This window comes from Patagioenas fasciata, chromosome 18 (assembly GCF_037038585.1).
Source record: "Patagioenas fasciata isolate bPatFas1 chromosome 18, bPatFas1.hap1, whole genome shotgun sequence".
NCBI lineage: Eukaryota > Metazoa > Chordata > Aves > Columbiformes > Columbidae > Patagioenas > Patagioenas fasciata.
In genome coordinates this window covers 8,679,228-8,695,870 of record NC_092537.1, presented here as the reverse complement: position 1 = coordinate 8,695,870, position 16,643 = coordinate 8,679,228, and the positions used below count along the sequence as shown (strand labels likewise).

The 16,643-nt window shown below is 45.7% G+C and overlaps 2 long non-coding RNA genes across 2 annotated transcripts in view; both read right to left on the bottom strand.

Annotated features, from left to right (window-relative positions):
* Positions 1-3,384, bottom strand: part of LOC136109453 (uncharacterized) — a 90,703-nt gene extending 87,319 nt beyond the window's left edge. Inside the window, exon 1 of the long non-coding RNA XR_010652503.2 lies at positions 3,306-3,384. This is a non-coding gene — a long non-coding RNA (uncharacterized lncRNA). The remainder of the gene's footprint in view (positions 1-3,305) is intronic.
* Positions 3,385-3,419: 35 nt separating this feature from the next.
* LOC136109818 (uncharacterized) overlaps positions 3,420-16,643 on the bottom strand; it is a 116,770-nt gene continuing 103,546 nt past the window's right edge. Inside the window, exon 7 of the long non-coding RNA XR_011741805.1 lies at positions 3,420-3,515. This is a non-coding gene — a long non-coding RNA (uncharacterized lncRNA). The remainder of the gene's footprint in view (positions 3,516-16,643) is intronic.

The window sequence follows — 16,643 nt, the reverse complement described above, 5'->3', positions numbered from 1 at the left end:
AGTTACCCATGTCCTGCAGTACACACAGGAAAATATGACAATGTTCATTGTCACAGGCCTAGTGACAAGTGCGGGATCATTTTCAGCAGTCATTTCGATGGAGCAAATATATCAAAAGAGCGAAATAGCTAAGTGGATGAAACACAAGCAAAATTTTATCCATTAAGCAATTCTATTAGGTTACAGACCAGAGGGGGTTATTGATTGAAGGAGCACAGCGTGAGCGACTAAATACTTACGAGCATCAAAGACCCACCGCAGTCAATTACTGCGCACAGCCAGTAACCGGAGCTGCGCATCAGGAGAGGATGTGTTTTCCCAACATCAGTGATTCGGTGAAAAACTACGCTGTTGGCACTAAATATGATAGAGCACATATAAGGACTACAGATGAGTGACCACACAGGGAACATTTAAGCTTCTCAACAAACTAATTATACTGCTAATGATAAGGAAGAAGCACAGAAACTCAAATACAAAACTGCACATAAGGCTTGATCTTATATGAAGGTTGGACTCATACTTTTTAATACAAAATTTAAAAGAGAACAAGATTATCCACTTCCCAGATAATCGCTCACATTTTTCATTTCAAGTTCACCTCCAAATTCAATCTGATGAACTTTTACATTAGACTAAAGGCAACCAACAACATCAAGAGCTGTTATGGTTGAAGTCTCCCTGAGACCGCAGATGGGTAGGTGGGTGACATCTACAAAAACACACCGGTAAAAGTATAATTACAAGGAGTAACAAAATGGCAACTTCAGAAAAACCAACAAAAAACTCCTATGAGCAGCAGCAGCGTTAGAGGCAAATGCTACAGCTAAACCTCATTAATTATTAAACTTTCCAAATGACTCCATGCTGCCATGCAGACACGGTGTATTTTTTAAAAGGCTTAATTTTTAGAGGCTGCTGAAAAGGAGATGAAGACACATATGTCGTACACCTCTTCTGTCCTTCATCCAGAATGCAGACGTGACCCAGGCTTATTATATATTAAGCTAAAAAACAACCACACCTGCAAGTCCCCTGACACTTGCCCACCATTCTGCTTCCACATGCAGAGAGGCTCAGCTTGTTTCCCCAAACAAAACTCAGTATCTGCTGTGGGAAACGCAGAATATTGCTGACAAAAGGGAGGCATTTTGCGAGACCACTTCCCTTTTTCTGCATTAATCCCCGCTCCCTGTATAGCTCCTGTGTGAACTGAATTAAATTCTTTTTAAAGCTAGTTTTTCTTCCAATAGCACCGCCACTGTTTTCCACTAGAAGCAAATGCACACAGACACAGGTTCCACAAGTTCAAGCTGATTTAACAACCCCCGTGTTCTCTGATCCGGGTGTTCCAGGCGGGGCTGCTGACACCGGCTTTCAGGAGCCAGGAGCAGCTGCCCCCCCCGCAGTGTGAGATCCACCGGGAGCTTTGGTTTCAAAGCGTGTGTTCCGTGCTCTTTTTAATTCTCAAATGCTGAAACCGAATTGGGGAACCCGGACGGCTGCTGGAGGCTGTTGCGAAGTGGTAATTTAGAAGGGTTTATGAAGCCAGGCACCCTGCCTTTTACAGAAAACACTGTATTCCTCAGGGACATTTTAAAATAATAGGATATAGTTCTAGTATTTGCTCATGTAAATTGTTTTTCTTCACCCCTTTTTTTTTAATTCTATTGGGTGATGCAAAGGATTGAAAGTATCAGTGTGTGGAAACCATGCAGACAAGCCCTCAATAATCCATTTCTACCCCACCTGCTCATCATCAGGCCTTCGGTCTGAGAGCTCAGAGCCTGAAACCAATAGGAGCTCTGCAACCTGAATCAATCACAACATAAAATGTCACAAAAAATACAGACCTAGCTTCTACATCTTATTCCCTGATAGATATTGGCACTGATATTTGGATTATTGATTTAGGGTTCTTTCCAGCTGGTTTGGGGCAGGGGTTGTGGTGTGGACAGACCAACACGGACACGTGTGCGCAACCTCGCAAAGTCCATCTGTATCCTCCTGAACATCCCCCGTGCACAGGTGAGCAGGGAAGGGCTCGTGCTCGCATTCACGCAGCTCCCGCACGGCTGCACCGAACACGCATCTGCTGCAGGAGGCTGAACGGGAGACGATTTTCTGTGCAAACATCCTACTGGAAAAGGAAAACCCCTGGCACCCACAGTTAAGTTCTGCTTTCAACTTCACCTCAAAGCCCTGCAGAGCTGCCTCCTTCCACCCAGTGCCCAGGGGATCCCAGCAGACCGGCAGCAAAGGGAATTTCTGTTCCAATTCCATACTCTAGGGGCGAGAGGGGGCTGGCCGGCCCCAGCACCGCCACCTCGCTGCTGGGTGTTTTGCTGCTGGAGCGGCATCACTGCAGGTTTTGTAGTGGTTATCATCTAGCAGCATCTAGCAACTCTTAGGAGGCTTAAAAGTCAGGGGTGTAAAAGCTCTGGCTTGTCCTAGGGCCCAAAAATAAAAGCGAGGTCATGGCTTTTTGACACAATTCATTTTCCGCCCAGCAGAGAGGTGTGAGAGTGCTGAACCACTGCCACAGCAGATTAGAAAAAACATATCTGAAGATTTGCCACAGTCTAGGCAGGATTGCCACCTTCTTCCAGAAGCTCTAGGTTTGGAGCAAAGGGATCCAGCAGTGTACACAGGCTGAACGTCCCCACCATCCAGCAGTACACCATGTCCTTAGCTCCCAGTAAGGATCACCCATGCAATAGGCCTTGTGTAGTTCTTTATTAACTTCTAGCATGGTGTTGGTTCCAGCTGGTTTGATACCACCCTTTTCCCATGAAAGCACATGCTTTCCTGCCACAACCTACGTACAATGTGCACAACACAACCCACCATCACCAAATGTTCCTCATACACATGGCGTTTTGGAAGGCTACAACACGCCAAATCAATTGTCCATCTGTTGGCAATTTCACAACATGTAGAGCATGGACTGCACTTGATTTTCTTCTCTACATCACTCACCTATCAATATCCAAAGTCCCTCTTCCCTCAAAACAAGTGTTTCATTTTATTAAAAAGCCCAAGCCAACCTATTGATGGTTTGGTACCAATTTCACAGAACAATTCAATGCATGTACAAATTTCTACTTCCATTAGTCAACACTTACTCATAGATGAAATGAAGGAGCAGCCTTCTGGGCACATATGTTTAGCGTCAATTCATGACTACAAGCTAAATACACCTCCCATGGCTCCAAAAACCTCAAACAAAGAGCTCCTGTTCACTCGAGATGCACAGCCAGGGTCAGGTAAAGGTTATGAGTTATCCCTATCTCAAGGTTACTTACACAGTACATAAACTCCAGGATCAAGTTGCAGAGTCTGCAGCAATTGCTCACTCAAAGTCAATCACCTTCAGTGGAGACCAAGTAAAAGCAGAGGCCTTTGGGTCTGCCCGGCTTCCAGGGCTGAGCTTGGGTGTTTTATCAGCTTTCTGTCTCCAGGGAGCCTTCTCAGATGGCAGTCAGGGCTTCTACTGCCAGCCCTGCGAACCAGATCTGAAACAACATGACCGTTACAATTTCTTGATGTATTTTGGAGTGAATTCAAATTCAACAGAACAGGACAAGTGAAGTGAGATCAGGAAAAGAGGTGTGAGAGGGTCCTGTGAAGGTCTGGATGCCTCAACACTAAATAAATGGTTATTTCACCTTGAGATGCATCTCTGCCCAAGGGTGCTGTAGGGCACCAGGACCAGAGTTCCCAGGACTTCTCTGTGGTGGGCTGTCATCTCCACAGCATGGAATAAAGTCTGCTCAGGCTGTCCTCCACCACAAAGGTTCAGTGGGTGAAGAACATTGTCCTACAGAACAAAACCTGGGAAAACCAAAAGCCCAAATTCTCCATAATTTTCACCTGTATTAAAAAAAATACCCTAAAAACATATATAGCCTAATAATCAGAAAAGATAAAAGACACAAACCACTCTTATGCCTTAAATCTGTGCGCTCAGCAAGGAGACTGAGACTTCAACTTACAAGTACATTTTGCAAACACATGGTTTCCCTCTTAGGAGCATCCACCAAGATCTCACTTGCTTTAAAGGGATTTCTTCTGCAGAATGGGCACGTTTGCACTGCCCAGATTCCCAATCTGAGCATCTGATGGGCCAATCAATATATTGAAGTTGACGATCAGCCTTTACATTTAAAAAATGAACCACTTACTCCCTTGCTGGGGAGCAAAGCACACGTTTGGGAGAATCCCGGTTTCCCTCTTAGCAGCACGAGGTCCTGAGGAATTCCTAGCCCATCTCACAGGGGAATTGCAAGGCTCAGGTCTGTATTATTTGCAAAGTGCTTTGAAACCATTCCATGAAAGCTTTATATAAATGCAAAGTATTATTATTGTATTCATTTTCCTAAGCTTTCCCCCAGACTGCAGGGCTCTCTGCTTCTCACATGTGCACATCAGAGGGAGAAATCTTTTCTCCCTTACTAAATTGCTTTAGCTTTCTTGCTTGCACAACCACGTATCAGCTTTCACGTGGGTCTAAGAACTGCCCAACAACATCCCTGCTGCTACAGGCGCCCTGAAGCCCCCGGATGCCCCCAAGCCCCCTCGCCATGCCGGGGAGCAGAGCAGGGCAGCAGCTCCTGCCAATGCAGCATTTCATCCCACGGCAGAAAACAAAGCCCTGAGCCCCCACATCAAATGTTCCACCTGCCCAAAGGCTTCGTGCCTCCCGGCAAAGGCTGGAGAAGCCACCGGCAGGCAGGGATCAGCTGGTGCTTCTGCCTGCCCCATGTCATGCATCTGCCTTTTATTCTTCCCTCTCCTTTTACAAGGGTAGGTGGGAAGACAGAAGAGCAATCTCGCATCAACATCAGAAGCCATCAATCATCCTCTAAAAACCGCTGAATAATAGAAGAAAAAAAAGAGATAGAAAAAGGGGTCAGGGCAGGTCTTTGAGTATGGAAATGTCTGTCCTGGTGAAATATACGGTAAATTAGTCTGAGACAGGGGAATTCGGAGCCAGCAGGTCCCCAAAGCTCACTTAATATCAACTCCAGAAACATTACACTAATGTATTTTTAAATATGATTTACAGGATGCTCTATCTGAGAGCATCAAGTGGATGGAGGAAAATGAAGAGCTGGCCTGGCATGAGTGATGTCCATTGGGGAGGCAGCTGCTGCCTCCCGCTGCAGGATGCAAAGGTGGGTGGGGAAGAAATAAAAGCACTTACGGGGCAGCACAGGCTCAAGGTGGCAGCCACCCTGCACCTTGGAAATCCCTCGCAATACACAGTTTCCTTTGCAAACCACAGCAGTGGGGATTTAGGCACATGCTTCCCATCACCAAAAGCAATTTGAACGCTTAGAAACCTGCACCCCATGGAGTTTAAATGGCTTGGACCCAACACACAGCCTAAGCCCAAGGGACAACATCCCAAACTTCTTTTGGGGTGCATGAGCGACAGCCACATCTATGTAGGGATGCAGGTGCTGATGTGCCTCTGTGCTCCCTGAAGAAAATCCTCCTAAAGACATTAAACAACTCTATTATTACAGGATCAATCTCAGGAGGTCCAAACAAGGAAGACGAAGCCCATCCACAGGGACCCTTTGGTTGTACAGATCCCTTTGAAACATCTCCCCAGTGAGCTGAACTGATTGGGATGGAGGAGAAATCCTGTCCCAGCAGTAAAAGCTGCTCCTTCCATCAGCTCTGGCAGAGGTTTTTGCACAGAGAGCAAACAAGCAACAAGCCAGGGGTGACATGGGACGTGTCAGCAGAGCGGTGAGAGGGGCCATCCGCTGTCCCCCTGTGCTGGGGACACACAGACGACTCCAGTTGTGGAGGTTCAAAGCACTTCAGCATACATTTCATTTCCACGTGTTCCTAACCATCCCCCAGCCAAAGCACTTACGCCTGGGAAGCAAAGGAGACACCAGCAAGGGACTGGAATTTTGCATAGTTTGGTGAACTTGGCCATGATGCTGCCATGGCAGTAATTTTTACCTTTTTTTAATATCTTGTTTTTAATTAAAATGTCCTTCAAGAATGAAAATAAATACTTGCTCAGCTTAATGCTCTACTTCTAATCTGGGTCGATTAGAGGATAACTGAACAAAACAAACACAAATCCACTGTAACAATCTCCTACAGCATCATCATGTGATTGTGACAATGTATTTCAAATTATTAACACTCATTGCAGCTCTATTCATCATCATCTTTGGTGTCAAGATACTTCAAGAGGCAAGTGAGCTTTTAATGAGCTCAGAAGGAAGCACGAAAGGAAAAATATATCCAGTGCATCCTACTTTAATGATCACCTAATTCATTTTATTCTATCTGCTGTTATGATTTATGAATTAGGCAGAAAGATCAGAGACATTCGAAAAACACAATATCCAAAATAAGATAAATATCCATTTTTATATATATTGAATATATATACCTGGATTTTATATTCAACATTGCATCTTCACACTGGCGTTCCTTTTTCCCTATAAGCCCATGATGCACAAGTCGCTGTGTAATTATAGATTTGTCATATTGATTTAAACTCCTGCAGCCCACGGGTCTGCCTGCTCGCCTTTGTGTTTTATACCAACACAAAGAAAATGGCTCAGAAAGGTGGTTCCTTGGCCCCGGGGTATTAAGGAGCCGTTCCTTACGGGTTCTGCCTCTCTCCCTTGCTGACCCAGTTCACACACCCCGAGGTGAAATTACTTCCATCTGTCAGCCATGCAGGGACACGAGGTGCTGGACGTTCCACAAATGCAAGTGACCCTTCTAACCCTCTCGGTATAAGCACTTACAGCTTGCTCTCACTTTTTATTTATCCTGCAATTATATCCCATGAATAAAAGGGAAGGATTTCCTTTCCACAGCAACTACTACTTTTAGTTGGGTGGGTATTCCTGGCAGACGCCTGTTGCAGGGTTTCAGAAGGGACTGGTGATTTCTTGGAGACTCTGCAAAGAGACGGGAATTATTACTTGCATTACCTCTTTAAGGGAGCTTATCCTTCCAGCTCTCATATTCATTTCCCAATTAGAAGAGCTGGACATTTTCATCAACACATGCTGCTTCATGTCACCGAAGGACTTGCTGACCACCTGCCACCAGCTGCTGTCAGAGGGGCACAAAACCCTTATGGTCACCACAGGGACTGGAGTCCCTCCAAGGGAGATCGTGGTGATTGACCCACAGACCGGATTCTGCCCAAGAGCTCTCCGATGTCATTTTATAGACGATAAGTGACACCTTCTTTTACTTTCCAAACCTCAGCTCCAACTATCACCTTAAAAAGCTTCAAATGGCTTGTTCCTTTCCCACCAAGCACCATAAATCCCCCAAAATTCAGCCCAGTACCATCATAAATGCAACTATTCTCTTCTTAGCAGGAAGAACCTGCCCAAGACTGTATTTTCTTGAACCTTCAGGCCCAGAAGTCCAGTGCAAAGTGCTTTATGTGGGTCATTTCTATCTGTGCCCTGCTGTGCTACCTCACAACGGAAGACACAGAGATTTCCCGTTGCTGACCATTTGTTCTGCTTTACTAGGTGCTTTTTCACATGTCTCAGATTCCCTACTGCAAATATGCTCCTCAAACTGAAAGCAGTAAAAAAAACAAAATAAAAAATAAAACAAACAACTTTGCTGATGGTTCAGGAATCAAACATCACCTGAAATATCCCTGAAATAATAGGTACATTCAGCAATCCCTCCCCAAAACGGAGATATTTGAGACAGAGCCATGAGCTGAGTGGAGGAAACTGGGGATGTGGGTTTGATGATGAACCCTGGGAAAGCATCAAGGTAAATCAGCAGAGTTGTTCAAGTGATCAGTGATCATGGTGCTGCTCTCAGGTGAAAAAATTGTAAGGATATATTGATGCCCAGAAATCAGCCAACCAATTCAAGGGAAGGAATCTGCTGAGGAGAAGGGGCACGTGAAGTATTGCAAATATCACAGCATCCCGCTGATGGTCAAGCGTGGCATGGCATAATTCAAGACACGTGAAGTAAATGATAGAAGCAGAATTAATATCACCATCAGCTGGTTCCTGAGATGGAAAAGGCACCTATGGGGAAATTAAAAACATCCTTCATGTCACTGAAAAAAATAGTTTCAGCAGCCCTCAGTTGTGCACTTCACAAATATCCAATACACACCCCTCTGCCATCACATGAGGGAAGTCCAGAGCATCTTAAAAATTCATTGTGATTTCTTTATTGCAAACAGAAACCATCAGCATGAGCAGCAGCAGTGAACAAGTGGTTTTGCACTGGGTAGAAGTGACACACATATCCTGCCACCATGCCTCTGCAGCATGTACATTGAATTTCTCCTGCAACAACGCTGGCTGAAGTGGAAGCAGCTGGGAATTGCACTGACAGACACCTATTAACCTACATCATACGTGACAGTGACAGACATAGCTCATTGCTACAGCCACCAGAAATAGCAGAGTTAGTGTCAAATCAAAAAGAAAATAAGGCTATTGATGAGTACGGGCTACCCTCAAGCATGGTGAAAACAAAGTGTATGTGCATGTGGATGCAAGCTGTCAATAGAGTAAAGGAACTGATGAATTTGATTATCCAGGATCACAGACACCACAAAGAGGCAGTTCCAAAAAAACCCAGAGATCACTAGAACAGCTTCTTTGGCCACGGCCTCCCTCCTGAAGGCGTGGAAGAACTGTGCAGTCTCAAATTATTTAAGTTTTATGAAAAGCTTAATTTTTCCCATAGCCATTTATGGATATGAATCATGGAGAAAGAATGCTGCTGACAGCGAGAGAAAACTGAAACCTCAGTGATGTGGTACTGACATATCTGTTAGATTGAAAGGAAGATGAATGCTGATGCTCAAAATATTAGTGGAGAACAAGCAGACTCTGCTGTCAGAAATCGATAGATACAGACTTATGTACTTTGGTCACATCAGGCACCGAGATGAAAATAAACCTCAAGAAAGTAATTAGGGAAGGGAAAGATCATTGCAGAAGGAGATGGAGGGAACAGTCGCTGTGAGGCGGGTTGGCCACCGCTCAGAGCTGGTGGCAGCTCCTGGCAGCAGCGAGTGACAGTGCCACAACGTCACCTGCACATGGAGAAAGGGATGGTGCTTTGCTCATGTAGCAGAGCAATGAGACACCCAGGAAAAATACAGTAGGGGCTGGGCAGGGAGGGGGAGCAAAGAGAGCGAACAAGCAAGATGAAAAGATGAAAGATTGCAATAGAGAAAGATTTTTGGGCATCATCTCATGCAAATTTGTTCTTTGACCCTTCTCAGAGGTCTGTCAAAACCCCTTCCTTTCTATAGCTTTGTATGAGGGAAGAGGGGAAAACCAAAATACTTTATCTGCTCAGAGTGGCCCTTCCCCACACTCCTCCCATCGCCACCATGTGCTGATGCCACATACACAAGGTGACCACAGCACAGGCTCTGGGCACAGGAGGGACTGACCGGACCATGTAGGATGCCCAAACCTGGGCTGGCCATCAAAGAAAGTCTTCACAAGTCTCTCCCCAAGGCACAGACAGGACAGCAGCACACCCAGCCACCCTCCAGGAGCTTGGCACTCCAGAACCTGAAGAGATAAAGCCATGACAAGCCTTTATCTGAAACAGGATTGCTCGAGGGCACAAGTTTTGTGTGCACGTGTGTGTCTATATGCATACGCGTGTCTGCTTGTGCAGACACACCTGAGATGTACAGTCAGTGTGTGCACGCACTTGTGCACAAACTGAGTGACACGTGGCACCCAAAGGTCTCACAGCAGCCGACAAACACCACCTGCTTTTCTTCCCCATCCCTTCCCCTGCCCGCTGGCACAGCAGCACCACCGCAGGTCTATTCAACTTCATTTGAACCCGTCCCTGCATATTTTCCAGTTCGGCGGCCGCTGCTCTCCTCCTGCTCCAGCCATGGGGCCACAGCAGAGCCAGGGCTGCCTGGGGACGGTGCTTAACCATGGGGTGAAATCACGCCTGCAGCAAAGGCAGCAGCTCCTCATAGATTTCCAGAGCTGAAATCTCTGACACAAGCTCTTAAAATTGTGATTTAAAAGCAGAAATGGCAGAGATAGGAACCTAATTCATTCGAGCCAACTGCTGCTTGCAGGAGTTGCTGCTTGGAAAGGACAAGGAGCCCAGGAATCCTCAACAGCACTTCCAGATCTCTGCTCTTTCCAGACCCCTACTGGGACCAGGTTTCTGAAAACCATCAAGTACCCACTTGCCTAAAATCCACCCTCTTGGGGAGCTCTCAAGCACCAAAATATTTTGACAAGAATCCAAATCCATTTCACAACAAAGGAGAATAAGAAGCAATTTGCAAGACAGAGTGTCTAATTAGAAGATGAACGCACTACAGACAGTTTGAGCTGATGTATCTCAAGTGGGAGGGTGAATTTTGGAGCTCTCGTGATCCACCCATGGGAAGCTGAAGATTACTGATAAGAGACTGTAGCTGAAATAACATATTTTTCACATCAGCTACTCATACCAGGCAAGTCTGAAGAAGTTGAGTGGAAGATTCATGTAGTCAAGCACTATTTTGCCCTTTCCAAATATTTCAGATTAGCTTTGTGAGCACCAAGAATAGTTCTAACCACTGATGTTTTCTCAAAGGTACACAGCTGAGCCCCGACATTCCTCTTCTGCACCAACACCCTAAGAAAACTGCCTCTTTTGCCCATGAAAACCACCCTAAAATGGTATTCAAAATTCAGCCGGTTGGAAGACGAAGCCTCAGATTTCACTGGGATTCATTCCGATTTCCTCTGGCTGCAGTGTGTGCAAGTTTCTTAAATTAAGAAAATTATTCAAGGTAAAACCGATCCCTCTCCCAAGCCAGTGGGTCAGGGAGGGGACGTCTCTTTCCACTGGGCCTTTGATCTTTGCTGCTTGACCTTGCTTTTGGCAACCTTGGGAGGTCAGGGAAATTGTTTTCGGAGCCCTGCAGCTATCGATTTCTTTAGGAGGGGAAGGACAGTGGCATTGTCATGGTAATGGCAGAGCCCTGAAGGCCTGTTGGGTGCACAGGACCTGCACAGCGAGGCCAACAACCCGCCAATCAGTTCCACCCCATGAAAGCCAAGGTGAACATGAGGAGACCTCACCACCTGTATTCTAATCTGCAGCTGTATTGAAATTTTCCTGGCAGAGCCGAAATTTTAATGTTTAATTTACTTGAACTAATGCGTCACAAAACTCCCATCTACACTGAAAATTCTAATGAACCTTTGGTTGGACAGAGAGACCTCCAAGCTTTGATCCTTTTCATTGCTGTATTTTAAAACAAGCAGTTCCTTAAGAAGGTTAAGGAAGCAATAATAAAGAATTTTTAGTGTATGTACATGACCATTCCTTACTGATGCACTTCAGCTTTAATAATATTGTATTAAATTTTATTGTAACCTTGCTGACATTTACTGCAAGGGAAAGTGCGTAAGCTTAACAGCCTTATAAAATACAGTCCAGTAATGTACCTATAAAGCATAATATTTCTATACCAATGATGAGCTATTGCAATTGCATCCAATTTAGTGGCTCATTATTAATGAGCGCAATCACCTTCTCAGTCACATGCTCTCAAACGCAGTATAGTATATTGATGCCATTTCACATTTTACAAGGCAGCTGCTCCAATTTTGCTCAGCGGTACAATGATCTGACGGTGGAAATTCTCCTCTCATTATGAATTAGCTGTAAAACGCACCTGATGATAAAGAGGGAAGTCCTCATGCACATCACCATGGCTCCACTATATTCAAAGAAGGGAAATTAAGTTTACACTAGCTGAGATCAGGTCCATTAAAGCTGACTTGCCTCCCTCAACTCCTGAAGATAGCCTTTGACTAAGAAATGATACCATTTAGGAAAATCTTTATAGAAGAGACAATCACTGAAGTCCTTTCATGGTCTAAAGTAGCTCAACAAAATTGGGTCTCTGTACAAACTGTGCAACTGTTCACAGGCTGCTCCAAAAGCCCTTGGCCACCTTTGGAGTCCAGTTCCTGTAAAGGCTTTTAGGAATCCCACGTGGTGCCCAGCTGCACCACTAAGTACCTAAATATCTTGGAAAATCTGAGCTCAATGGTGTATGTGGGAAAAGCTCATTTGGTACCAAAAATTGGACTTTGGTGAAACTTAAGTACCTCCTTTCTCAAAAGCACATCTGAAAGACCCTGCATCCACAACCACTTATTCCTGGAAGCCCTTTAAACTCTCAAGTGACCTCTGTGGGGCCTGTTCACTTCCTAACAGAAGTTCCCAGGCTTTTCCAGACCATTCTGGTGGGCTGAAGACCTGCTGGGATCCAGAGACCTGGCAAAGAAATAGCTCAACTGTCTTCATAATCCCAAAAGAGGTCTCCTAAGCAAGTCTTCTGGATCCTTCCCAAAGGCACCAAGGTGATGCCTGAAGTAAGAACAGCCTTTCTTATTAAAGGAGGACATGGAAACAAATGTCAGCACAAGCAACAGGCTCAGTTGCCACCTCCAGTAATCATAACTTGTCTTTTCCTCAACCCTTACTCAACAAGACTCCCAAAGTTTAGCTCAACACGATGCTTTCACTGTCATAACTGCAGATTGGCACCATTCAAAGACCAAATCTCAGTGTTTCTTGAAGGGCACATCTTTAAAACAGGCAGAAGAGGAACTCATCCACACTTGAAACCAACTATGGGCTTTATGGCCGTGGATTCCACATCTCCTTCAGCTGCACTGAGATGAGGCACCACAAAAAGACAACGGGGCAAGACCCTACAAGAGGTGAGGGGTGTCCCTGGCATGAGCTGAAGTTCAGGATGTCTGAGGACCTCTATAACATGACAAAAACCCAGGGCAAAAACCCAGGGGATTTTCTGAGCTGTCAGGGTGACACAGCATCAAAGTGATCGGTGCTGCTCATCAGGGTGAGACAAACACAGCTGGTACCTGGAGGAGATTAATTCAAAGAGTCATCCTGGCTGGAAGACAGGGAGAGATTTTGAGACACTGTGTATGTGGGGTAAAGAAAATAAGTAGTTCATTTTCTTATAGCATTAAGCTGTAATGGCTGTCAAGGGGGATTACTGATATTGTTATGTCAGTGTCAGCACATGTTGTAGAACAGCTATATTTTGAATTTCCATACTTGCTTAATTTAATGTTCGGATAATCTGGTAAATGAAACAGGAGCCTTAAAGACTCTTTTTTCCCCTCTTCCTTTAAAAAAAAAAAAAATCATTCTATTAAGAATGTTAAATTCTTGGGAGCAAGAGCTGCCGTACATGGAGGGCACATACTAATCTCATTTATGCTGAGATTTGCTTTCTGTTAAGCAACAGAAAAACAGCTAATCAAGCATAATTCAATAATACATCATCTGCAGATGCAAAGACTCAGAAGATTGGTATGGAGCTTTGCCTATTCACATGAACTGATGATCTAGGCCAGGTGCATTTAATTGCACTTGGGGTGTGGGTGCACACCTAAATAACTCCTCTGATCGCGCCTCCCCAGCTTTGGGCTAGCTGGGATCTGGGACAGCTTCCAGGAGCAGCTTCCAGCCTCCCCCACATGTGTCATCGGGCTGTGGTAGCCAAGATGGCCCAGTTCCCTGCCACCAGCCCTGTTGTATCACCAGAGGCACAGCCTGAGGAGAACGTCAGGTGGAAGCTTAGATCAGCTGGTGACACTGCCATGCCCCTGCGATACATCACAGAGATGTCCTGAGAAACCCACATCGCACCACAGAGCGTTTCCAGACATGCTCAGAATAACCTTATGCTACTCGCAAAAAACCACAGACGGCAAGGTGTTGGTCTCTTCTCCCAAGGAACAAGTGATAGGATGAGAGGAAGCAGCATCAAGTTGCACCAGGGGAGGTTTAGATTGGATACTGGGCAAAATTTCTTCCTGGAAAGGGCTATGGGGCATTGGAACAAGGCTGCCCAGGGCAGTGCTGGAGTCACCATCCCTGGAGGGGTTGGACAGACATATAGATGAGGTTCTCAGGGACATGGGGTAGTGCCAGAGCTAGGCTAAGGTATTACTTGATTTTGAGGGTCTCTTTCAACCAAAATAATTCTATGATTGTATGAAAGACACAATCTGCTCAGACAGTATACTGCCACAGCTGGATCAGCAAGATCTCTATTGCCACACTCTCAGCCACCACAGGGCAGGAGCTCAGGAGGAAAACTGACCCATTATTTCCTGTTATGGGTCATTCAATAAGAAAAAAGGCTTCCTGCGTCAACAGTCCAACCTATCTGTCCGAGGCAACCCTACAAACACAGTGACACGTTAGTCTTCCGTGTGCCATGTCGCTGCTCCTGACACCGTCCAAGGTAGACCGGAGTCTCAACTCTGCAGCATTTCACACTGATGGCAAATATCGGCTCACATTGCACTGATCAGTGCAATCTATAGGGAAGCAATGCCATTTTGTGGAGAATTTCAATAGCCCTTTTCTTAGTTTCATTCAGACCCAAGCCAAATTTCAGGTATTTGAAGTTCCCTAAGAGAACAGAGAGGTGGCCCAGTGAGAGCTGCCGGGGGCCAGAGCCACGGTGCCACGGAGCCCTGGGCTCCTCGGCAGAGATGCTGTGCCAAGGACTGATGAGGAGCTTCCTTCAAACCTCTGGAATCAAAAACATCCTCGCTAAACAGACCATTTGGCAAACTGGCAATTTCCATCACCTAAATATCTTCACAGTGCTACTATTATACAACTTTATAGATCCTAATGTCACACAGTAGGATAAAAACCTCATGTTTCAGACTACCCTAACAGAAGCCAGATAGTACTTCTCGCCAATGCCTCCTCTGGTCAATATCTGATCCATAAGAAAAAGCCAGTTTGGGAAGTTGGAGGGGGTTGGGGTGCAAGAGTTACCAATAATAATAGACCAACTAGCAGAGAGACAGCACTATGCAAGACGACACATAGACAGACACATGGACCAACACAAATATAGACAGGAGAGAAGCTGAGAGATGTTTCTTTTTGTTCTCATCCCATTTTGTTGTTAAGGCTTTATACTAATTTCCATGGAATTACAACAGCACATTTGTAAACGCACATGAAACGCAGACAGCTCTCTACAATCACTGCCGTCTTGGGCTATTAAGTATAATATTTAGCTCAGCCAGATGCTGCCAGAAGTTCACCAAGCCCGTAAAACAAGCTCCATCACATATTTTCAAAAACGAGAACATGAAGCCATTTTGGAAGAGTTTGTGTATACATTTGTGTATTTGTTTCATTCCATCTGGCAAATTCCCTCCCAAGACAGAGAGCTGAAGCCCAAGGGAGGAAGTTTTTGCATTCAGTCACCTCTCAGCAACACCCTCCTGAAAGAGGATTTCTGTCAGCCTCCCTGAACTGGAGCGTACGCACACGCTGCTTCTAACGGCACAGGAGATTAGAGATGTTGTTGCTTTTGACTGCACACAGGGGAAAAAACACAACCCTCAGGGCTGCCTGCAAACCTCAAGGGTGGCTGGTTCCCCACGCTGTGGAGGCATCTCTGCAGGTTTGTATGGTGCTAAAACTCCAACATCCAACCACTCCAGCAGGTTTCAAGCCTTTCTCTCCCCTCAAGACTGTTTGAAGAGGCTCTGCAGAGGCTCCAGACCACAGGCTCCAGACCCACACATACACCCACACACAGACCTGAGCACCCCGGTAATATGCCTGGTAGGGCAGGATCATCACATGCGCAGAGCTGAGAATGTCAGAAAGGCAGCACGGGATGCGCTCTTCTGGCTGAGTCTGTTCTGAGGCTCAGGACGTCTTCTGACTTGTGCTGTTGCTTTTTATGTTGAACTGAACTTAAGACCTTGTGCGATCCGTTATCCCACAGCAAAACAGGACAGGAACAGGAAGGCAAAGGACACCAAATTATTAAATTTCTCAAACTACAGCCCTAGAGCATATTTAATTATGTCCCGATGCAGAAAGTGCTGCAAAGAACAGAAACTCGGACAAAAATCACAGGCGGCACCCAAGAACAGCTACAGCAGCAGCAGCCGGTCTGGCTGATGGCCAGGGCATGGTCCACCCAGTATCAGCTCCAGTAACGGTCACCATCCCACCACCAACACAGACAGCAACAACCTCCCAGGAGAGAGGTGTGAAGCAACAATCCCGATGCCTGAGCCTGTCGCTTGCTCTGACATTACCCATCCCCTCCAGCCCTGGGTACAGCGATGCTCGTTACCCCCGGGACTCCAATCCAGGAGCTTTTTCTCATATCTCACCCATACAAAGCTTCAGCTGGTTCCATAAACATTTAAAGAAAATATTTTACAACTCAACCACCTCCGAGTGGCACAAGCCCTCGCTGCACCCAGACGTGCTTTAGCTTTGCACTTGCTGTGTGTGCACTGAGGTCCCAGCACCTCGTGTCCCACAGGAAAACGTCTCTTCCCTGCACACAGACCCTGCCTGCTACAACAAACTGCACCTCAGGTGCTGTCACAATACAAATAATAAGAGTTATGCTCCTAACAATAATAAGGATAAGTGTCCAGTGATAGCAGATGCAAGCAAATCCAGACAGATAAGCGGTCTTAAAGTTAAAACAGTCCTAAAGAAAATCAGAACTTTGCCTCATGCAGAAAGCTTCCTCTCTGCTTCGCGTGGCCAAGCCAGTGGCTCCAACA